Source organism: Somniosus microcephalus, chromosome 6 (assembly GCF_052327205.1).
Source record: "Somniosus microcephalus isolate GS21.2 chromosome 6, FLI_Smic_1.0, whole genome shotgun sequence".
NCBI lineage: Eukaryota > Metazoa > Chordata > Chondrichthyes > Squaliformes > Somniosidae > Somniosus > Somniosus microcephalus.
The window spans coordinates 28,583,649-28,608,890 of record NC_140992.1 but is presented as its reverse complement, the minus strand read 5'-3'; the positions used below and the strand labels follow the sequence as shown (position 1 = coordinate 28,608,890).

The 25,242-nt window shown below is 44.6% G+C and overlaps 1 protein-coding gene across 4 annotated transcripts in view; it reads left to right on the top strand.

The window, feature by feature from the left end:
- LOC147115554 (plastin-1-like) overlaps window positions 1-25,242 on the top strand; it is a 203,946-nt gene that overhangs the window by 75,981 nt on the left and 102,723 nt on the right. Inside the window, exon 1 of one of the 4 annotated variants that reach the window (XM_085989884.1) lies at window positions 10,598-10,839. The exons of the other annotated variants lie outside the window; for them this stretch is intronic. The gene's annotated coding sequence lies outside the window, so the exon portion shown is untranslated. Of the gene's footprint in view, window positions 1-10,597; window positions 10,840-25,242 lie in introns of those variants that run through there. 4 annotated transcript variants of the gene reach the window in all.

The following is a 25,242-nucleotide window of genomic DNA, read 5'->3' as shown; positions in this document are numbered from 1 at the left end:
GGGAAGAAATTGCCAAGGCCCTAGAAATTATATTTCAGGGCTGTATTGTGTGTATATATGTACTGGTGGACTGGAGAGTGGCCAATGTAGTATCCATTTTTAAAAAGGCAGACTGAACTAATCCAAGTAATTACAGAGCAGTTAGCTTAACATCTGCAGTAGGAAAAAATTAAAGCATCTAATTAAAGATGAAATAACCATGTATCTAGATAAAGAGAAAATATTTAGAAACAGCCAGCACAGATTTCAGAAGAGGATAATTGTGCTTGAAAAATGTCAAAGAATTCTTTGAGGAGGCAACAGACATAGTAGATGGGGGAAGTGCAGTTGATGTAGTGCATATGGACGTTAGGAAAGCCTTTGACAAGGTACCACACAGAAGATTATTAGAGAAGATTAAGGGATATGGAATTAGGGAAGGATAGTAAACTGGATTAAAAATTAGTTAGAAGGGAGAAAACGGGGTCGGCCTAAAGGACAGTTTTGCAGAGTGGTTGTAAGTGGGTAGTGGTGTCCCACAGGATTCAGTTCCGAACGCACTGCTGAAACTCATTAGCAGGCCTGCTAATACATTGTATTGATGCTTGTGCGAGGCACATGGTTTTCTTTTCAAGGCTGGGTTCCTGAAGTCCGCATCTCTGCCCTCCTCAGCAGACCTGGGAGAGGATCTTGCCATCCAGCGAGCCATCTCCTGGGATGTCTCTGGCAACGCGCTCCTGCTCACTTGTGCTGGAGGCTTGTGAGGAATGGAGCATGTGATACTGCATCCTCTGGAGGATTATCCTCCTTTGAGATGTCTTTTTCGGTAGGGTCTTGCTGCTGAGAAGTACCTAAAGGTAAAGATAAAAGGGGCAAGAGCTAGCATAGCACTGATAGACTGCACAATAGCAGATGACCGGCTTCACAATGTAGCTTGACGTTCTCAAGCTAGCTGAATGTGTGATTTTCTGAGTTATATGAAGCTGTACAAATAACAGTCAGAGACCTTGTTCAGATAAGCCCTCAGTCTCAATGTCCAATTTGCACACCTCTGGAGAGAGACCAATAATCACCAGAGCCTGCCGCTCGAACTTGGAAAGGATCGTCGTTGGGTATTCCTTCCCCGATCCTGCTCTTCTCCTTGGTGTTGTGTGCAGTTTTCTCCTGCAGAAAGAGAGGGTGCGAGTTTGTGAGTGTCCATTGAAAAGGACAGTCCAGATGTATGGGGTTTCTGCTGGTAGTGCATATAAGTGTGAGAAGAAGCATAATGCAAGAAGGATGGGGACATGTTGAATGGAAAGCAAGTGGCTGGAATGTGAAGTGAGGAAGAAGTCATAAGAAGAGTTCCAGATATTGCAAAGATTAGCATGTGAGAAGAGAATGATGCTAGTGGCTGCTGTGAAGAGAGCAAGGAAGAGGTGTGCATGTATTTGGAATGAGAATGAGATGTGTGCCGGTTTGATGGACGATGAAGGATGTGATTATGAGGAGGGAATTGCTCAGAGTGCTGGTGGAGGGTGGTGGGAAGCACTGTTGCCGGATGCTGTTGCGAGTGATGGCGAAACGGAGGGTTGTCCATACCCTTACAACTCTTGTGAGGTCTTTGGACTGTTCCCTGCACTGGATCTAGGTCCTGGGGGGTGATGCTTCTAGCTCTCATGATCTAAGCCACCACTCTCTAGGCCTGGTGGATGTCAGACTTCGCAGTCTTCCTCCCACTCATGGGAAACAGAAATTCCCTCCTTGATCTCGCGTCTTTGATCAGTGCCTCCAGAGAGGCCTCGTAGAACGTGGGGGCTTGTATCCGAACTCATTTCTCCAAAAATGAATGCCTTGCAGCAATACTTGAATGTTTGTGCAACAAGAAACATGATGTTGACCTAATTCTGTGACAACATGATGAATGTGAACACTCCTCAAGTGCTATTCTCAATTGGATCTGACCAAATGTCATAGCCTTTGAATGGCAATAGTGAATTCAAGTCAATGACTGTAGGTGGTCAGCGATTTTTGAGAACCATATAATGTAGCATAGGTGGGCATGATTCCAAATTAAGAGTGACCCCGAACAGAGCGGAAAGTCCATCTCTTGATGTAATTTGAATGATACAAGGAAACTCACTAAATGCATGATGACTTTTTAAAAATTCACACAAGCGGCAAGAATCAGAATCAGAATCAGGCAATGTGCCCTGTCTGCCCAACTGGCCATGTAGATGACACCACTTATCATAAGCTTCTTCCTCACAAGGCTATGTACAATATAATGGTTACTTCAATTGGGTTTGTGCCTAGTTCCCATGGAATCATTGGGCTCTCCTGTCCCATGAATGTTTTATTAATCTTTCACTCAACACTTTCAGACTCTGAGCAATTTCTTTTTCTTGTTGTGAGGCATTAGATTCTATGAGAGAACCAGAGATGGAGGGCAAAGTTACCGCCCCACCAATTAAAATGACTCCTTTTGCCTGCCATCAGTAGAAATATACCTTTTTGCAATATCATAATTGAAAATGTTCTTTTTATCCATTCTATGCTGATTTGGCTTTATTCTTGTTATATTGCATTTGTATTTTGTGTACATGCCATTTTTCTCAATTATTGTAAAAATAATGGATGCCATATAAACAAATAAAAATAAATCAAAATGGCCAAAAGCTTTAGCTAAAAGATAGGAGTTTGGTCAGACTTTTCTGTAAAAGAAAATAATTCTCGTCGCCTCTCCTTTCATTCTTTAGGTGATGATGTTAAATTTTTGTCCACTGACTCACCAACCAATGGAAGAAGTTTTTCCCTTTTTACTTTATCAACATATATATCATAATTATGAACCCTGTATCAGATTTCCTTTGAATCTTCTCTGTGAAAAGAGCTCCAATTTCCGTAGTCTCCTCATAACTGTAGCCTCTCATCCCTCTTATCATGCCAGTAAATCTCTTCTGTGCCCTTTGCACAACCTTGACATCCTTCCTAAAGGAGGGTGCTTCGAACTAGACACAAGGGACAATTTCATGCTGCAGCACTGATCGGGAACATGGGTGAGAGATGGGGCCAAAACATTGCAGCCCTGATTCTTTGACTAGTGTGATTCCTAGCTGGGAGTGTAGAATTACCCCTAATATTCTGTGTGTAGTGTATCCAATGATTTCTATCGTTTCAGTATTGCCTCTTTGCTTTTGTACTTCAAACCACTGTTCTTAAAACCTGGGATAAGAACATAAGAACATAAGAACATAAGAAATAGGAGCAGGAGTAGGCCAATCGGCCCTCGAGCCTGCTCCGCCATTCAATAAGATCATGGCTGATCTGATCCTAACCGCCAATCCACTATTCCAGAACCATCTCCTGAATCTAACAGAATTAGACACACAAAATAGGAGCAGGATCAGGCTACACGGCCCCTGGGCCCGCTCCGCTACCCACAGGGCCATGACCGATCTGAACCTAGACTCATGTCCAATTTCCTGCCCGCTCCCCGTAACCTTTCATTCCCTTTACTTCTAGGAAACTGTCTATTGTTGAGATAATATTTCTGTTTTAAATTTATGTAATGATGTAGCTTCTACAGCTTTTTGGGGCAGCATATTCCATGGACCTACCACCCTCTGAGTGAAGTAGTTCCCCCTCATCTCAGTTTTGAAAGAGCAGCCCCTTATTCTAAGACTATGCCCCCTAGTTCTAGTTTCACCCATCATCGGGAACATCTTCCCCGCATCCACCCGATCCAACCCCTTCACAATCTTATATGTTTCAATAAGATCGCCTCTCATTCTTCTGAACTCCAATGAGTAGAGTCCCAATCTACTCAACCTCTCCTCATATGTCCATCCCCTCATCCCCGGGATTAACCGAGTGAACCTTCTTTGTACTGACTCGAGAGCAGGTATGTCCGTTCTTAAGTATGGACACCAAAACTGTACGCAGTATTCCAGGTGCGGTCTCACCAATACCTTGTACAACTGAAGCAATACCTCCCTATTTTTATATTCTATCCCCCTAGCAATGAAAGCCAACATTCCATTGGCCTTCTTAATCACTTGCTGCACCTGCATACTAACCTTTTGAGTTTCGTGCACCAGGACCCCCAGATCCCTTTGTACTTCAGTACTTTCCAGTTTCTTGCCATTAAAATAATAACTTGCTCGACGTTTTTTCCTGCCAAAGTGCATAACCTCACACTTTCCAGTATTGTATTCCATCTGCCAAATCTCTGCCCACTTACTTAGCCTGTCTATGTCCCCTTGCAGGTTTTTTATGTCCTCCTCACTCACTACTTTCCCTCCCATCTTAGTATCATCTGCAAACTTTGATATGTTACACTCGGTCCCCTCCTCCAAATCGTTAATATAGATTGTAAAGAGTTGGGGACCCAGCACTGACCCCTGCGGAACACCACTAGTTACTGATTGCCAGTCTGAGAATGAACCATTTATCCCAACTCTCTGCCTTCTGTTAGATAGCCAATCCTCTATCCATGCCAGAATATTACCCCCAATGCCGTGATTTTTTATCTTAAGCAATAATCTTTTGTGTGGCACCTTGTCAAATGCCTTTTGGAAGTCTAAATACACTACGTCCACTGGTTCCCCTTTATCCACCCTATACGTTACTTCCTCAAAGAACTCCAGCAAATTTGTCAAACATGACTTCCCCTTCATAAAACCATGCTGACTTTGTCCTATTAAATTATGATTATCCAAATGTCCTGTTACTGTCTCCTTAATAATGGACTCCAAAATTTTACCTACCACAGATGTTAGGCTAACCGGTCTATAGTTTCCAGCCTTCTGTCTACTGCCCTTTTTAAATAAGGGTGTTACATTTGCAGTTTTCCAGTCTGCCGGGACCTTTGCCGAGTCCAGGGAGTTTTGGAAAATTATTACCAATGCCATACATGTTTATTTTAACAATTCTATAAACTTGTCCACCCACTTTTAAAGATTTGTGTATCTGAGCCCTTAGTTTCTCTTTTATACACTTTATAATTTTTTACCATTTGGTGTATATTTACTTTCCTTATCTTTCCTCCCAAAATATATTGCTTAGTTTTTATCCGCATTAAGTTTCACCTGACATCTATCTGTCTAATCTACTAACTTGTCTGTGCCCAACTGAAGTCACTTACAGTCCTCTTCACAGTTAACCACGCTCCCTACTTTGTCATCTGGAAATTTTGACACTGTGCCCCCATAGCCAAGTACAGAATATTTATATATTAGTGAAAGCAAAGGTTTATTTATTTTTATTAATTCACGGGATGTGGGCGTTGCTGGCAAGGCCAGCATTTATTGCCAATCTCTAATTGTCCTTGAGAAGATGGTGGTGGGCTGGCGTCTTGAACCACTGCAGTGCGTGCGGTGAAGGTACTCCCATAGTGCTGTTAGGTAGGGACTTCCATGATTTTGGCCCAGCGACAACGAAGAAACAGTGATATACTTCCAAGTCAGGTGGTGGTGTTCCAATGCGCATGCTGCCCTTGTCTTTCTAGGTGGTTTAGGTCTCAGGTTTGGGAGGTGCTATCGAAGAAGCCTTGTCGAATTGCTGCAATGGTTCTTGTAGGTGGTACACACTGCAGCCACATTTTGCTAGTGGTAGAGGGAGTCAATGTTTAAGGTGGTGGATGGGGTGCTGATCAAGTGGACTGCTTTGTCCAGGGTGGTGTCGAGCTTCTTAAGTGTTGTTGGAGCTGCACACATCCAGGCAAGTGGAGAGTATTCCATCACACTCCTGTCTTGTGCCTCGTAGGTGGTGGAAAGGCTTTGGGGAGTCAGGAGGTGAGTCACTCTCCACAGAATACCCAGCCTCTGACCTGCTCTTGTAGCTGCAGTATTGATGTGGCTGGTCCAGTTAAGTTCAATGGTGACCCCCCCAGGATATTGATGGTGGGGGATTCGACAATGGTTCTGCCACTGAATGTCAAGAGCAACAACACCACCAACCTTCTCCTCGTTGACCTGATGCTCCACAGGACAGAGGGTGTCAGTGCTGGGCTGCACCGCGCCAGAAGCAATACCCCCAACACAGGGTATACAGGCAGAGGATGAGCTTCCTCAACATGACTGAGCAGCAGTGCCAAAGGAGGCTCAGACATTTGCAACTTGCTGGAGGAAGACCTGCAGCCCAAAAGACCTGGTGGACATGCCTTACCAGCGGCTGTCAAAGTCACCAGTGCCCTCAACTTCTTTGCCTTAGGCTTCTTCCACGGATCTGCAGCAGACATTTGCGGCAATTTGCAGTCGGCCGCCCACAGATGCATCACACAGGTCACTGATGCCATGTTTAACAAGTCAGCCAATTATGTGAACTTTGTCACTGATGAAGCCAGTGTTCATGAGCGTGCGCTCAGCTTTGCTGTTCTGGCTGGCTTCCCAGTGTTGCAGGGCATCATCGACTGCACACATGTGGCCATCAGGGCACCCCCACATCACCCAGGAGTGTTTGTGAACCACAAGGGCTTCCACTCCCTCAATGTGCAGCTCGACTGCAACCATAGTAAGATCATCATGCAAGTGTGCACCAAATTCCCTGCCAGCTGACTCTTTCGTCCTGCGCCAGTCCACCCTCCCTCAGCTCTTTGCAGCGCCAACCACACTGCTTGGAGATAAGGGCCTAGAAATTCGGTGGGGCGCCAAGTTCGCCTGGGTGCCAGAAGTTCCGCCCCGGAAGGAGCTGATTGCGCCAGCGCGATATTCAGTTTTAGCGCCCCAAACGGAAGCGGGGCGCTGCTCGAGGCACCCCGCGTCCCTCTTGGGGCGCTGAAACTGAATATCGCAGTGGGCGCTGCGGCACGGCGCGCTGCGGTACTGCAGGCCTTCCTCCCCTTCTTAAAGGGGATGGGCCTGCACTAGCGCGATCAGAGATTGCGAGTGCTGGCAAAAGAGCCCGGTACCGAGGAGAAGTGCCGGGCTCTTGGGACACAGCCGGCACTGTCCGGGGGGGGGGCGGGGAGCTCAGGAGGCCGGGGACGGCGGCGCGAGGAGGTGCTGGCAGGCGGCCAGCAAAAAAAATGGCCTCCCCGCACCTCCCCTTTAATTAGCGCCACTACCGCCGCAGGTCGGCCCCCCTGAACCGGTCGCAGATTGCAACCGGCGTTACAGCGGGGGGCACGACCCCATATCGCGATCGGGGCGGTAGCAGGGCGCTGCGCACACCGATGATGTCATCGGTGGCGGCGCAGCGCTACAGGCTAACGCCGCCATTAGTGCCCCGCTAAATTTCACGGGGGGCGTGGCCAGTGGCGCTAAAGCCACTAAGTGCCCTCTTTGGGCGCTAACTGGTGGCGCAGCCCACCGAATTTCTAGGCCAAAGGCTATCCACTGAAGGCGTGGCTCATGACACCCTTGAGGAGGCCAAGCAATGAGGCTGAGCAGTGTTATAATGAAAGCCACATCTCCACCAGATGTGCCATAGAGCAAACAATAGGCATGCTGAAGATGCACTTCAGATGCCTTGACAGATTTGAATGAGCCCTTCAGTACACACCAGCCATGGTTTCCAGAATAGCGCAGCCACGAGGATTAGAGCTGCACGAGGAGCAAGGCGCAGAGCACAGAGCCTCTTCAGAGGAGGAGGAGGCGCATCAGCTGGAAGATGAGGAGGAGGAGCAGGAGGAACCTGAGGTCCAGATGACACCTGCACCGGAGCACATTGCAGCCCAAGAGGCCAGATTTACTTAACTTCCTGCATTGCACCCATATGGCTGCCATATGCGGTGCCAAGTCCCACCCCCACCCCCCCAACAACACCATAAAGTATCCCTACAATGAACAAGCCATTCCTTTCACACTGACCCCCACTGCTGGAGATAACATTATGCCTCACCATTCACTCCATCTCACAAAGCCACTTCCAAAGCAGCAGACAAAAATGGGCATGACTGGAAAGTGGTGAAAATAAGTACTTTTATATGTGTGATAACAGTAACAGAACCTTAACAATAACACTTCTTTATACACCCATGTGCCTACCCTAGTGCATCTACTTCTGTGTCATTTTTCTTTTACGCGTGTTTCTACGAGGTACACCTCCTGTGGCTTCAGCAGAGATAGAGGCAGGTTGCTCACTTCCCTGCTGCGAATGCTTTGACACTTTTAGCGGACGCATTCTGGGTTTTGGAGCATATGAGGGTCCCACCAAAGTTTGCTCCTCCTGCGACTGTTCAGGGGCAGACTCGGCCATCGTGATCTGATGAAGCATCTGGGGCTCTGACTGAGGGGGGACAGCGGGGGAGAAGTGGGAGTGCTTTGAGAGGAGCCCCCACTTCCATTTCCCCTCTCACCATCATCCCTCTCATGGGCCACCCGCACTTCCCCGCTAGCAAGGAGCTGGAGAGCACCTTGCTGCACAGCAGTGGGGCCATGAGGACCCACGTCTATGTTAACATCCCTCCTAGAGAGGAGGTCTATGACCCTCTGCCATCTGTTTTCCATAGCTAGTATTGCTCATGTGAGTGGCACGTTAGCTGCTCCATGCAGGTGGCCATGAGAGCATATCGTCGCCATCGCCTGCAACATAGTGGTGCTCATGTTGGAGATGGACTCCTGCATTCTCTGCACATTTGCAGACATCACGGCTGCGAAACCTGCCAGAGCCTCCTGCATTTTTTGTTGCCCCTCCAGTATCACCTTCTTTCTCGATGGCTCCCGAGGCTCAGCGTCTGCATGCAACTGAGCAGAGTTTGGAGCATCCTGCGCCCTCCGGCGAGGAGTCTCCACTGCTGTTCCTGTCAACACCATCTGCTCTTGCTCACTTGTGAAGTGTGAGATACCAGGTGACAACACTACTCTATCTCGCATAGGACCCACCGAGGTGTGCGTATCTGCACTGGTGCTGGGTGCGCTTGGGTCTGCTGACGGTGCACCCTCAGAAGCTGGAGGCTCCTCTGAGGAGTCGTCTTCCTCCTCCGGCTGGACAGTGGGGCGGTGGAGCTCTTGATGGACCTGTGGGAGAGTAAAGAGATGACTTAGAAATGTTATATTAAGAATGGGTAACAATACCATTATGCATATGATGAACATTCACTGGCTGCTGACATCAGTCACCATATGAGTGACTGCTATATTCCATGTGGCTGTATGAGATGTAATTCTGTCACCAGGTTGCTGAGAGGTCCCCCTCTCTCTGTTTCCCACCACCAGCAGCTATGCAACTCTTGAGATCTCCAGGGCCACCTCCTCTGCTGCAATTAAAGTACTGAACGATGGAGGGGGCCACCTCCGGTTCTCTTTCTTTACCCTGTTGTGGGCTCTCTTTTCCTGCAAGGAGGGAAAGAAGAGAAGTTTGAGTGATGGAATTAGTGTAAGGAATGTGTGGGTTATATCTGTAGAGGGTGACTCTGAGGGAGTGTGGTGCCAGTGCCAAATGGCTTCTTTCTGTGGTGTTACTTGGTATGATTACATTAGGATGAGGGTGAATGTGAGAGGTGGTTAGTCAGATGGGGATGTGAGTATGTACATAGAGAGAGAGGGGGATGGGTGGACGTGCAAGGTGTGTTGGTGCGAGTAATGATGTGCAGGAGTAGGCTTGGGAAGGCAGAGTGATGGGGCTGTGGTGACAGGCACATCAGGATGAAGGTGACTGTGGTTTTGCACTCACCTTTCCTGATCTAATGAGATCATTGAAGCGCTTCCTGCACTGCACCCAGGTCCTCCTTATGAGATCCCTGCTGTTGACCTTCTCGGCAACTTGAAGCCAGGCTCTTTTGATCTCTTGGGGAGGTCTTTTCTGCCCATCAGTAGGAAAGAGGACCTCCCTGCACGCTCTGACACCCTCCACAAGAATATGAAGCGATTCATCGGAAAAGCAGGGTGCAGCTCTTTGTCTTTGTGAAGTCATTTTTCGATTTCACTGCAACAAGACACAGCTCTCCAATCCTCACTCCTACACGAACCTTCAAATGCGATGTGGCCAAGGCTGTTTTAAATATCCCTGCTGGAAATGAGTCATCGATGATGTCATCAGACCCGCCCCATTTAATAGGACCGGGAAACGCACATGTCTGCCTTAATAGGGGCCATTACGCTAAAGTCGCTCTGAAGAGCGGGCTGATCAGTACATCGCGATACCAACCTGCTACGCGGCACGCACCCGACCCGACTCGGTAGGGAAAATTCTGGCCAAATCTGCTTCCACCACTTTTTCAGGCAGTGCATTCCAGATCACAACAACTCACTGCCTAAAGGAAAAATGTTTCCTGTCGCCTCTGGTTCTTTTGTCAATTACCTTAAATCTGTGTCTTTTGGTTACCGACCCTTCTGCCACCAGAAATAGTTTCTCCTTCTTTACTCAATCAAAACGCTTCATGATTTTAAACACCTCTATCAAATCTCCTCCTAACTTTCTCTGCTCTAAGGAGAACAACCCTAGCTTCTCCAGTCTCTCCACGTAACTGTAATCCCTCATGTCTGGAACCATTCTAGCAAAACATTTTTAAGAGCATGGTTAACCTTTTCAAAAATGGTGCATTAAAAATATTTAGGAGCATATTAATAAGGTGCAGTAAAAATTCCTGTAAAGGTCTGCTGGAACTGAAGCCAAATGTCAACCACGCCCTACAATCCTGCAGCCCAAACACAGCAGGTCAAAGTTTCATTTTACTCTGCATTGTATCTTCTTATAGCAGAACCCAGAAATGTAAAGTCTTGCATGCGTACAGCCAGTATTGTATCTGCTGTCTATCTTTTTGGAGCAAACCCCTCCATTTCCTTCGACTATCCTTTTCTTTATGGGTGGATCTTTCAAGAGACTGGAATCTTGAGTTGCTGGAAAGCTGTTGCTGGCTGGGTACAGGAAACTTTGGTTTATCTGGAGGTTAACTGTCCAGAATGCTCGAGCCACCGGCAAAATTCAGGAGTCGGTTCAGTAAGTTTTTTTTCTTTTCGTTGCTTTTTTTTCACTAGTCAGGCTCTGCAAGGCCTAGCTAAAGCTGTTGCTTAGCTTCAGAGACGCTTGCAAGCTACGGCTGACTGTTTAGAAGCTGTTGCTACAGGGTTTGTTGCTAGATACGGAGCTCAAAAGCTTCCGTATGTTTTAACATTAGCGCTGGTTTGTCCGGCAGTTTTGATGGGACGGCAACAGCTCAGTCCCGTCGGTGCCGGATATCACAAAGTTTCCTGTACTGGTAAAGTTGCACTGACTATATTCTCCAGTAACGACTCAACAATTCATATTTTAAGGTGCGCTACATGTTGTTAAAGTATTATTTATTATTTTGAGGGCAGCAAAAGCTACTGTCAGAACAGTGAAAAGGATTGGAGAAGAGGATTGTAGATCAGTATGATTGTAATAGCACTGTCTTCTTTAACTATGTTAGGAGTCCGAGAGTCATTAAGGACGGTATAGAGTAATTGAAGGATTCATCTGGGGAAGATCCTAGTGGACTTCCTGGATATGGCAGAGGTTTTAAGTGGCTACTTTGCGTCAGCCTTCACTACCGAAAATGATGCTGAATTACTAAATTAAACATCGTAGAGTTTGGGCTAAAATTGAGAGTTTCAAAGTGAATGCGGATCTGGTCTTGGCCAGGATAAGTGATCTCGAAAGCAGATTGGGCTGCTAGCCCCGACGGCATTCACCTGAAGGTGTTCAAAGAAATGGGGCCTGTGCTCTGTGAGCCACTTGCTCATTAACTTTAACAGTTCACTGGGATAAAAACAGAAAATGCTGGAAATACTCAGCTGGTCAGGCAGCATCTGTGGAGAGAGAAACAGAGTTAACGTTTCAGGTCGATGACCTTTCGTCAGAACGCTGGGGTCTGGGATTGTTCCCATGGACTGAAGAGAGGCCGATGCAGTGCCTATATTTAAAAAGGGAAGTAAGTTGGAATAGGGAAGTTACAGGCCCATGCGTTTGACTTCAGTTATACATAAATTGCTGGAAAGGAGCATTAGAGGTGCACTGTACAACCACCTTCATAGAGAAGGGGTGATTGGGTAATCTCAACATGACTTTGGGAAAAGAAGGTTCTGCCTCCACAACCTGATTGAAGTTATTAATTTGGGGGATGTCAGAAGCTGCGTCGGTGACTTTCAAAAAGCCGCTGACACAAAGGGCTCGATTTTGCCAGGTTAAATGTACAATTACAGAATTGATTCCCACAAGCAGTAACTCCTGGCTGGGTTTTATTTTTTTCTCCACCGTGCTTATAGTTTGTAGTTTTACCCCTCGGGCTGCTCAAACTGAAGAGCATTATAACACTCTTACATGTATGGATTCCACTAAGTTTTTCGAAATGTACAGTACCCTGTAATATTTTTCTTCTATAAACACTGAGTTTTGCCACACACAAATGGTTAAACTTATGACAATAGTTGAATTAAACAATGACCCAGTCTTTCAATGAAATTATTACCTGCAAACTAAACCTCTCTGAAAGTTGTAGGGTTGCAGTAATAGCTGGAGTTGGCTGGCCTGATGCCAAGTAAGCTTTTCAGGTGTAGCGGGCACAAAATCTGATCACACACAGAACACAAAACTGAAATTCCTAAGAGCAGTATATCTGTACAGGTGGATATTTGATACTACAGGGTATTGGAACTATGCTCCCATGCAAGTTAATGTGCAACATGCTAACAGGTCTGAAGTTCTGAAGTGCAATGTACAAACAAAGCAATGAGGGTTTTAGCTAGCCTCAGGAAGACGAGAGCTGGGTAGAGCAGGAGAATTTCAATACAACAAATCCACCCTATATCTCAAAAAGGGGTAGGAACACACAAGAACCGGTCTTCAGGGAAACTAAGTAGAAACTGTATTCTTAAACAGTAACTGAAAAAAAACTTTGTGGAGCTTATTAATTGAAACAGCTGGCATCCACTGGATGAATATGCGCTTGCAGCATTAGCCAGGATTAAGTATTGATGTCAACTGAGTTCTAACCACAAACCAAGTGGTGATTTCTGTCCCGTTCCCCCACCCGTTATATTTTAAAATGTACATTTATCAAGCAAATATTTTTCTCTGCACTGCTCCAAAGTTTTGCAAGCCTACAAGCTGGGTCAAGTTGTAGCAACAGACAACGCCAACCACCTGACACGCCCCCAGCCCGCCCCCAATTCTGTAATTTAACTTGAAGTCATTGTGTGACCTCATACTTGTCAAGATTTTGAAGTGGACACGCAATTGCCTTGTATTACTAGACAGTAAATATTACCTGTAAAATGTCTCGTGTTAGGATCTGACTCATCGGGACAGCTTTTCTGAAAATGACTTTTTTTTCCCCCCCAAAACAAAAAGCGAATCAAATGGTTTTTTTTTCTTCTTCTATGTTAGGCCACACTCATAACTAGTAAAACAGCCCACGAATAATCTTGTTCTATTAATCTTCATCTCTTGTTAAAATTCAAAGCCTATTTTGAAATGTATTTATAGATTGAATGATCCCTGTGTGCGTTACTATTTGTTGCCGGTGTAAAAACCTTCCCTAACCATTTGAGTGCACAATTGCACTGTCATGAATCTTATCATTCATGGAGAAATGACTCATGAAATAACACTGGGTGGCCAGCTGGTGGCGCCATCCAAGGAGTATAAATACTCGGGCGTGGGCCCAGCTTGTTCAGGACGTTTTTGTAACCAGGAACTAGTGATGTAACTAGAAACTCATGGTTGTGAAACAGTTGATTAAAGCCTTGTTTTATACTCCAACCAAGTGCTCAGTAGTTATTTTACATCATGCACCACTTGGCCAAGTCTGTTGTAGGTCAGGTACACTGTACAATGAGGACCCCAGTTTAAGTATTACTTATCCAGATCAATAAAAAAGGTTTTCCTGGAGTGCAGTGAGCACGCAGAATAGGAAAGCGAAAGAGAGAAGCAGAGACTCTTACAGCATTTCTTTAAACATACGCAAATTAGGTACATTTTCTTGATCATATGAAACACCCAGTGTAACTGACATTTTTTCAGTGAAATTAATTCCCAAAATGTGAAGCTCATTCTTGAGAACTATGCTAAATAATCAACATTTTCCACATTCTCAGTGGTTTCTCAGCAGCTGCCACTTTACCCCTAAATTAGAATAAAATTATAAAAGGCTGCTGATGTACAAAGACTACTGAGCAACAGAAAATGCTGGAAAAACTCAGCAGGTCAGGCAACCTTGGTTTGAGTATAAAACAAGGCTTTAATCAACTGTTTCACAACCATGAGATTCTAGTTACATCACGAGTTCCTGGTTACAGAAACATCCTGAGCAAGCTGGGCCCACGCCCGAGTATTTATACTCCTTGGACGGCGCCACCAGCTGGCCGCCCAGTGTTACTTCATGAGTCATGATAAGATTCATGACAGCTGCCACATATTTTTATTGGGCCAAAGTCTCGACTGAAACTCTTAAACATCACTGTGCAAATTTAATAACCTTGGGAGACTGGAAGGTCCACTAAAACTATTTTATGCGCTTGTTTTTACGTGTGTATGTTCTGAAGTTAACGTTGAACCATCCTTTAGAAAGCCCTGAAATTTGATATTGAAGTAAAATCTTTTTGAAAAACATCAAAATCTCTCTTGACCTTCAGGATATCTGAAATCAAGCACTGTAGACAGCCACAGGGGAAAAGTAAATAAAAAGGTAAATTCAGACTGTCAGCTCATCAGATCGTCACTTTTAAAAGGTTCCTAAAACTTGTATTTTTGGAGGTAATAATTTCATTGAAAGACTGAGTCATTGCTTAATTCAACCATCGCTGTTTTAAGTTTAACCATCCGTGTGAGGTAAAACACAGCGTGTATGGGAACAAAATATTACAGGGCACTGTTTACTTTGGAAAAAGTCTCCTATAATTAATTTATTTTTAGTATGGTGTGATATACTCTCTATCACAGTGTATTCTTGCATTGTTTCCATTATGATTCTACTGGTGGCAGAATAAATTTAATGTAGGGTTAAGAAGAAAAATTGCAAATGTGTGAAATCTGAAATAAAGACAATAGGGGTGATTTTGTCAATGGGGAGCTTTTGGAGGCGGGACTCCCACTTGTCAGGTTTCAGGCCCGCCTCCATCAACTTCTGGCCAACCCACGCTATTTTCCCTTGATTGACCTTGTTAAGCCCGCTCAGCGGGTTTAGCAGGCCAATTAAGGGAAAGCCAGTTACAGAGAACGTCAGCGTATGACGTTTCATCTGTCAAAATTTTTTGACAGATGTATTATCATCGTTTGACAGCTCTGTAAAGCTGTCAAACACTGACATTCTCTGTAGTTTGATGAGTTCTTGAATACAAGAACTCATCAAACCTCTTTCTTTTGCAGAAATTAGATGGTTGTTGCATTGGAGAATGCAACGGCCATTCTGTTATCTCTACCGCGGAGGTGCGAGACTCTCTGCATACCCACCGACTGAAGCCTGCAGGAAGAAACAAAGGTAAGTACACTTTTTCTAACACTTTGCACTTACCTCAGATACTCACCTCTCCACACTTGCACCCATCACTTACCTCCACAGCACACTTTTGGACCCCTCCGACCCCGGCAGACCCACTACTCGCCTCGGTGACCCTTGCGGGTTTCGGAGCCTTCGGGAAGCCTGCACTTGTGTGGGCAAAAAGGGGATAATCCTATTTTCTGCCTGTTAACTGCCTCCTGACAAGATGGCATGGAGGCGGGTTTGGGGTGGGTTGGGCACCCGCCCCCAAATTCTGCCATTTTCCTGTCAGTCCCGCCTCCAAACCCGCCTCCCCAGGGCTGGCAAGATCGCGCCCAATGTGTTGAAAATACACACAGACATGTCAGTGTCTGAAAAGAAAGGAAAAGAGTTTGAGTTTAGATTCTTCAGCTGGATGATAAACAAGCCCCTTTTTTCGAGCTGAGCAAAACAAAGAGGGGAGCAGGACAGCAGGTCTAATTCAAAAGTCAGGTATGCTCGCATCAAGAGCTCACGTTATTTAAAGAAAGTGCTGAAACAGTGTTGGATTATGTACAAAGATCATCTCAGTCGGGCAGTGAAACTTCTAATAGATTTTCACTGTTTGGGTGAGATTACTTCTTGTAATACCTTTTGGGGAGGAGTTGATGAGAACGTTCTCGGCGTGGAATCTGTTTGAGTTTAAGGTTTTGGATGCAGCTGGCGAGTGCACAGGGCCAAGGTTCATGCACCAGCCTGTGTGCACCACACACTCCACGTGCTACGTGAGACCTACAGAATGTGTCAATTATTCATCTGAACCAACAGATCTGATGTTTTGTTTCATTTGTTTTTTTTCTTTAATCTTTTGTAGCCGCCGTGTAATTTTCAGAATAGATCCTTCTTGCTAACTTCTCAGTGTTGAAAATCGACTAAACCGCCTATTTTTAAGATCTACATATGATGGAATGTGGAGGGCCTCAATTTTATGCCATATCTAGGGCTATGCAATTTGTTAATCTGGGTCTGTACATTGCCACCATACTTATATCACCAAAATGTGATAAAGCTGTCATTGGAGTTACAATTAGGGAGGTCTATTTCAAGTTTGTATACAGTTCCTGTTTTCTTCCTTGATCAAGGATGATTCTGTACTCTGTTGTACGTACGCAGACATGGCAACTCTCACGGACTTTCCATGAGTTTGACAGATTTGATGGCCATCTCATAGTATTACTTAAATGTGCTGTAAACTCATGAGTATTGTTGTAAACTCAGATATATATATACTAATAATTGGTATCTAATTTCATCCCTAATAAGAATAGCTCAGTGTCACAATTCTGCTATCTAATCACAGAAATGAAAAATTAATCTCTCGAGCAGTTCTGCGAGCAACCTCGGGGAGAAAGATCACAGGGAAGTAGACTTTGCACCTGAGGCTTGTGCCTGAGGTTTGCATCTGTGGAAACTCCGATCATCTCACGCGACAACTGTTGGCGCCAAACCCTTCCCACCCCCGCCATCATACCCTGCCTCCTCGGCATTCGAATTCTAGAATAAAAGCATCAGTAAATTGCAGGCTGCTGTCTGTCTTCTGTTTACAGGCTCCCAGGGATTCCAGCTGGATAGGAAAATCTAGGGCTGTAACTTTGTTTGTGATTGGCAGGAAAAAGAGCTTACATTAATCCTAGCGTTTCTATCTTTCCATTAACTCTTTGCCTTCAGTATGGCCTCCTTTATCTATGGTATCAGTACAAGCTGAGGGCATTATTTAAATGACAGTTCTTTCTTTTCTCCTCTTTCTTTCTTACAGATTCTAAACAGATTAACTCTTTGTTCATCTCATTTACTGTCAATAGTGGGATCTTGCCATGCATTATACATAACAGCAGTGACTACACTTCAAAGTAATTAATTATGTGTAAATTGTTTAGGGATGATTCTGAGCGATACAGTAAGGTTTCTTCTTTATAGACAAAACACCTCCTCTGTAGTATAATTTTTGTGTAAACCCCGAGCCTCTGTTTATTCAGAAGCGTTACAGAAATATTAAAGAAATAACTTGCATTTATATAGCACCTTGTCATGTCTGAGGCTGTCGAAAAGCAACCTAACAAATTTATCACTTTTAAGTGTTGTTATGCAGCCAAATACGGTAGCCAATTTGCGCACAGCCAGGTCCTACAAACAGCAGTGTGATGAATGACCAGCTAATTTTTTTTTTAGTGGTGCTGGTTGACAGACAAATGTTGCTCTTCTTTGACTAGGAGCTTGGGATCTTTTACATCCACTTAAATCAGACAGAGTAGACTTTTGTTTTAATGTCTCATCTTAAAAATAGCACCTCCGACGTTGCAGCACTCCCTCAGTACTGCACTAAAGTGTTGGCCTAGGTTGTGTACTGAGGTCCTGGAATGGTGTTTGGACCAACAACTTGTTGGCTCAGAGGCAAAAGTGCTACCACTGAGCCAAGCTGACACCTGATGGAATATTCGAGATTCACCGTGTGCTTGTACGGGCGAATGCTGTCTTGTTGTGTTTTTTGGGGAGGGGGTGGGTGTGTAGTAGTATATACAGTAATCATTTGATCTTTATGTATATGGTGCACTAAGTTTTGTATTCATGCTGTACAGTCGAGTGAACTGTCACTTTGACAATAGCACTAATACTACGGGAATAGGAAAGGTTTGTTTTTATTTTGATCCTTTAATACTTTCAAATGACCAAATGGTGGCCTGTGCACTCCTATTGTATGAAATTCATGATCCAAGCAGAATCTTTAAATATAAAACCACGAATAAAGCATTAAATGGTTTCCAGTTGGCTAGCTTTCCATACTTGGGACTTTGAGTATAATCCATTCACTGTGACATTTTTTGCACAGATGGCAATGATTCTACAAAGTTAGTTTTTTTTGTGAAAGCACTTTCAATTTTTTTTTTACAAAATTGATCCACGAGTGATTTGAAGATGCAGTGGTAGGAAAATGTTTGTACAATGCCTGTGATCTTCAGAGCAGTGTGACCACATCTCTCTGATGTCGTACTGTCACCGAACTGCTGTAGTACATCTGATATCAGCAGATATGAAGCTGCTGCTGTTAGTGTATGCAAATTTTGGAAACATAGAAACATAGAAGATAGGAGCAGGAGTAGGCCATTCGGCCCCTCGAGCCTGCTCCGCCATTCAATGAGATCATGGCTGATCATTCAAACTCAGTACCCTATCCCTGCCTTCTCCCCATATCCCTTGATCCCTTTAGCCTTAAGAAATATATCTAACTCCTTCTTGAATATATTTAATGAATTAGCCTCAACTGCCTTTTGTGGTAGAGAATTCCACAGGTTCACCACTCACTGGGTGAAGAAATTCCTCCTCATCTCTGTCCTAAATGGCTTACCCTTTACCTTTAGACTGTGACCCCTGGTTCTTCACTCCTCCGCCATCGGGAACATCCTTCCTGCATCTAGTCTGTCTAGTCCTGTTAGAATTTTATAAGTTTCAATGAGATCCCCTCTCATTCTTCTAAACTCCAGTGAGTATAAGCCCAATCGACCCAATCTCTCTTCATACGTCATTCCTGCCATCCCAGGTATCAGTCTGGTGAATCTTCGCTGCACTCCCTCCATGGCAAGAACATCCTTCCGCAGATAAGGCGACCAAAACTGCACACAATACTCAAGGTGTGGTCTCACCAAGGCCCTATACAACTGCAGCAAGACATCCTTGTTCCTGTACTCGAACCCTCTCGCTACAAAGACCAACATACCAGTTGCCTTCTTAACCGCCTGCTGCACCTGCATGCTTACCTTCAGCGACTGGTACACAAGGACACCCAGGTCTCGTTGCACTTCCCCTCCTCCCAATCTATTGCCGTTCAGATAATAATCTGCCTTCCTGTTTTTGCCACCAAAGCGGATAACCTCGCATTTATCCACATTATACTGCATCTGCCATGCATCTGCCCAATCGCCCAACCTGGCCAAATCATACTGGAGTTTCTCGGCATCCTCCTCACAGCACACACGCCCACCCAGCTTTGTGTCATCTGCAAACTTGGAGATATTACATCTAGTTCCCTCGTCCAGATCGTTAATATATATTGTGAATATATATTGTGAAAGAGAAAGAGGAACAAAATAGTGTCAACAATTACATGCTCTTGTAAAAGGGGCCTTCAAAATATTAAATCTAGAATGGTTCCTTTGTCAAGGTAAAGTATTTGTAAACTGTAAAATAGCCACAACCTCTGATGTGCATGAATATAAGGCAGATATTTCCTTCATTTCTAATTTTTCTTTACATGAACTTAATTTTTTCTCTTTAGTTTCTCCCCATTTCTGCCTTCCTCTTTCAACAGCAATAACAATTTGCATTTATATAGCGCCTTTAACATAGCAAAACGTCCCAAGGTGCTTAACAAGAGCTTTATCAATCAAAACATTTTTGGCACAGAAGGAGATATCAGGACAGATGTCCAAATGCTTGGACAAAGAGGTAGGTTTCAAGGAGCGTCTTAACGGAGGAGAGAGAGGTGGAGAAGCGGGGAGGTTTAGGGAGGGAAATTCCGAGTTTGGGCCAAGGCAGCTGAAGGCATGGCTGCCAATGGTGAAGTGATTAAAATTGGGAATGCGCAAGAGGCCAGAATTGGAGGAGTGCAGGTATTTCATAGGGTTGTAGGGCTGGAGGAGTTTATAGAGGTAGGGAGGGGCGAGGCCATGGAGAGATTTGAAAACAAGCATGAGGATTTTAAAATTGAGGCATTGTTGGACCAGGAGCCAGTCTAGGTTAGCAAGCACAGGGGTGATGGGTGAACAAGACTTGGTGTGAGTTAAGATACAGGCAGCAGAGTTTTGGATGAGCGCAAGTTTATGTAGGGATAAGTGGGAAGTCCTCCTGGGTAGATTCTGCGAGCATGTGTTAATGCAGTTGGTTTTACTTGTTGTTTAAATATTGTATCACACCAAAACCTCTGTTACAGTCTCTATGTAAATGTCTTTTTATTACTTTAGATTTTCTCCCCTCTCGTCACCTCTGTCGACAACTCATGCTGAAATTCTTCTCCATAAGCGGTAGTGGCCCTCAAACACCTCTTTGTATGTGTGCCTGGGTAACAAATGTCAGCAAGGAACTTTACAGTGGGGATCATCACAACTTGGTCTGATCCTGAATTCACCTGACATCCATGCACATGCATGGACATCCAGTCAGTGTATCAAACAATTAATTCCTCCTCTAATCCAGGGAATTTGAGAACAATTATAACAGTCCCCGTCCCCATCTGATTTACACAACTATCAATCAGTGATTGAAGCTGGGATCTTCGTGGTTAGTACCTTCAGTGCCAGATCAGGTGGTGTCAACCCATTGAAGCAATTAATCTTATATACCTTCATAATAATACTTTTACGTGGTGACTTATCACATAGAAATGTTCAAAGTGCTTCAATGACTTAGACTTGTTTCTGTTATGTAGGTATTTTATACCATGTGACAATGCAAGGGTTTTATTTGAGGTAAAGCCTTTCCACATGATCGCATAACACAAGTGTGAACTGTTGACTGAAAATTGGAACATTCCTAATGTAAACCTTCTAAGTAGCTTAGTATGTCTAATCTACTATAAAAGCAAAGCATTGCTTGAAGTTTTTGAGGCTGCTTGTCTGACCTGGCAGAGCAGCGAACCTGGTCGGGAACAGAGAGGAGAGCTGGATATAAGGAGCAGCGGAGGGAGGTAGATAGGGCTTGAAACTAAACAAGTGGGGGGAGGGTCCCGGTGCAGAGAAATCTAGAATGCTAAAGAGAAAAGACTAGGAAGCAGTGCAGGAAAGTGATTGGGGTAAGGGTAACCAGATTGTGTCAGGAAGGGACAGAGCGTACAAACAAAGGAGTGCACTAACAAATAGGGTCCGGGTAAGAAAAAATGGTAATGAGGCAAATAGAGCCATAGTACAAAAAAATTTTAAGATGTCTAAAAATGTTAAAAAGACAAATCTAAAGACACTGTATCTGAATGCACGAAGCATTCGTAATAAGGTAGACGAATTAACAGCGCAAATAGATGTAAACGGATACGATATAATTGCAATTACGGAGACATGGCTACAGGGTGACCAAGGCTGGGAGCTGAATATCCAAGGATATTCGATGTTTTGGAAGGACAGGCAAAAAGGAAAAGGAGGTGGGGTGGCGTTGTTAGTAAAGGATGAAATCAGAGCAATAGTGAGAAAGGATACTGGCTCAGAAAATCAAGATGTAGAATCAGTCTGGGTGGAGCTAAGAAGCACCATGGGGCAGAAGATATTGGTGGGAGTTGTCTATAGGCCTCCAAACAGTAGGCCTCGAGGCGGGAAGGGGATGAGTGCCATTTAAGTGCCTGTTAACAGGTAGTTAACAGGCAGTTTTTTTGGCTAATCCCTATTTTGAGCCCTGAAGTGTGGGCTTCCCGACGGCTCCGAACCTCACCAGGGTCAGCGAGGTGGGCCATCGGTCTGAGGAGGTTGGAGGGGCCGAGATGTCCGGTGTGCAGGTGAGTGATGGGTACATGTGTACAGAGGTAAGTGTGTGAGGTGTGTAAAGTGTTTTAGTAAGTTTTACTTACCTTTACTTCTTTCTGCAGGCTTCCTCCCTTCAGGTCTCGGGAGTCCCTCAGCTCACTGGCACAGAAAGCAGAATGGCCGCTGAACTGTCAAAAGCTGCAGCCTTCTGCTTTCTGGTCTGGAGAGCTCTCTAACTGAGTCTTGAGTAAAGACACAACTTAGAGGACAGATTGTCAGTGTTTGACAGCTTCACAGAGCCGTCAAATGATGACATTTCATCTGTCAAAAGCTTTTGACAGATGAAACGTCACTCGCTGACGTCACCTGTAACTGGCTTTCCCTTAATTGGTCTGCTAAGCCCACTGGGCGGACTTAACAAGGTCAATCAAGGGAAAATAGCGTGGGTTGGTCACAAATCGATGGAGGCGGGACTAAAACCCGACAAGCGGGAGTCCTGCCTCCAAAAGCTCCTCATTGACAAAATCCAGCGCTTTGGTTCTGTCTTCACCGAAGAGGACACAAATAACTTCCCAGAAATTCTAGGGAACCAAGGGTCTAGTGGGAAGGAGGAATTAAAGGAAATTAGTATTAGTAAAAAAATAGTGCTGGAGAAATTAAAGGGACTGAAAGCTGATAAATCCCCAGGGCCTGATAATCTGCATCCCAGAGTACTAAAAGAGGTAGCCATGGAAATAGTGGATGCATCGGTTGTCATCTTCCAAAATTCTATAGATTATGGAACAGTTCCTTCAGATTGGAGGGTGGCAAATGTAACCCCACTATTTAAAAAAGGAGGGAGAAAGAAAACCGGGAACTACAGACCGGTTAGCCTAACATCAGTCGTCGGGAAAATGCTAGAGTATTATAAAGGATGTCACTTAGAAAATATCAATGGGATTAGACAAAGTCAACATGGATTTATGAAAGGGAAATCATGTTTGACAAACCTACTGGAGTTTTTTTGAGGATGTAACTGGTAGAATAAATAAGGGAGAACCAGTGGATATGGTGTATTTGGATTTTCAGAAGGCCTTTGATAAAGTCCCACATAAGAGGTTAGTGTGCAAAATTAAAGCACATGGGATTGGGGGTAATTTACTGGCATGGATTGAAAATTGGTTAATAGACAGAAAACAGAGAGTAGGAATAAATGGGTCTTTTTCGGGGTGGCAGGTGGTGACTAGTGGTGTACCGCAGGGATCAGTGCTTGGGCCCAGCTATTCACAATATAGATCAATGATTTGAATGAGGGAACGGACATAAGAAAACTACTAGGCCCTTGGTCAGAGTATTAAACAAGGCTTTAATCAACTGTTTCACAACATGGGGGTCTAGTTGTCCTTCACTAGTTCCGGTTTACAAAATGTCCTAAGCAAGCTGGGCCCGTGCCCGAGTATTTATACTCTCCCTGGACAGCGCCACCAGCAGGCTGCCCAGTGTTATTTCATAAGTCATTGCTACATGAATGGCAAGATTCATCCAAATTTAATATTTCAAGTTTGCTGACGACACAAAACATGGTGGGATTGTGAGTTGTGAGGAGGATGCAAAGAGGCTTCAAGGCGATTTAGACAAGTTGAGTGAGTGGGTAAATACATGGCAGATGCAGTATAACGTGGATAAATGTGAAGTTATCCACTTCGGTAGGAAAAACAGAAAGGCAGAGTATTATTTAAATGGTGATAGATTGGGAAATGTTGATGTACAAAGGGACCTGGGTGTCCTTGTACACCAGTCACTGAAAGCAAACATGCAGGTGCAGCAAGTAGTTAGGAAGGCAAATGGTATGTTGGCCTTCATTGCAAGAGGATTTGAGTATAGGAGCAAGGATGTCTTACTACCGTTATACAGGGCCTTGGTGAGACCACACCTGGAGTACTGTGTGCAGTTTTGGTCTCCTTACCTAAGAAAGGATATACTTGCCATAGAGGGAGTGCAGCGAAGATTCACCGGACTGATTCCTGGGATGGCAGGACTGTCATATGAGGAGAGATTGGGTCGACTAGGCCTGTATTCACTAGAGTTTAGAAGAATGAGAGGGGATCTCATTGAAACGTATAAAATTCTGACAGGGCGAGACAGACTTGATGCAGGGAGCATGTTTCCCCTGGCAGGGGGGTCTAGAACGAGGGGTCACAGTCTCAGGACATGGGGAAGGACATTTAGGACATTTAGGACTGAGATGAGGAGACATTTCTTCACTCAGAGAGTGGTGAACCTGTGGAATTCTCTACCACAGAAGGCTGTGGAGGCCAAGTCACTGAATATATTTAAGAAGGAGATGGATAGATTTCTAGACACAAAAGGCATCAAGGGGTATGGGGAGAGAGCAGGAATATGGTATTGAGATAGAGGATCAACCATGATCATATTGAATGGCAGAGCAGGCTCAAAGGGTCGAATGGCCTACTCCTGCTCTGATTTTTCTATTTTTTATATGTTTCTTAATAGCCACATGGTAATATGATGTGGCAATAACTGAGACCTGGCTCAAAAAAGGGCAGGATTGGGTATTAAATATTCCTGGTTATAAGGTGTTCAGGAAAGATAGGGAAGGAAAGGTAGGAGGTGGTGCGGCAGTATTGGTTAAGGAGACTGTTACAGTGCTGGAGAGGGAGGATGTCCTGGAGGGGTCAAGGACAGAATCTATATGGCTAGAGTTAATAAAGAATAGAGGTGCCATTACGCTACTAGGTGTACTCAATAGACCACCAAATAGTGGGAAAGATATGGAGGAGCAAATTTGCAGAGAAATTACAGAGAGGTGCAAGAACTATAGAGTAGTGATAATGGGGGACTTCAACTATCCTAATATAGACTGGGATCATAATAGTGTAAAGGGCAGAGAAGGGGAAGAATTCTGAAGTTTTTTCAGGAGAACTTTCTTGATCAGTATGGGGAGAAGGCATTGATGGATCTGGTTCTGGGGAATGAGGTAGGTCAAGTGGAGCAAGTGTCAGTAGGTGAACATTTAGGGAACAGTGATTATAGTATCATAAGATTTAGATGAGCTATGGAAAAGGACAGGGAGTAATCTAGAGTAAGAATGTTTAACTGGGGGAAAGCCAATTTCAGTGGGATGAGAACGGATCTGGCCCGGGTAAACTGGAATCAAAGATTGGCAGGCAAAACTGTAGTGGAACAATGGGCTGCCTTTAGAGAAGAAATAGTTTGGGTACAGTCGAGGTACATTCCCACAAGGGGGAAAGGCAGGGCAACTAAAGTCAGGGCTCCCTGGATGACGAAACAGAAAGCCAATATGATGAAGCAGAAAAAGAGAGCATATGACAGATGTCAGGTTGCAAATATATCTGACAACCAGGCTATATATAGAAAGGTCAGAGGAGAAGTGAAAAAGAAAATAAGAGGGGCAAAGAGAGGGTA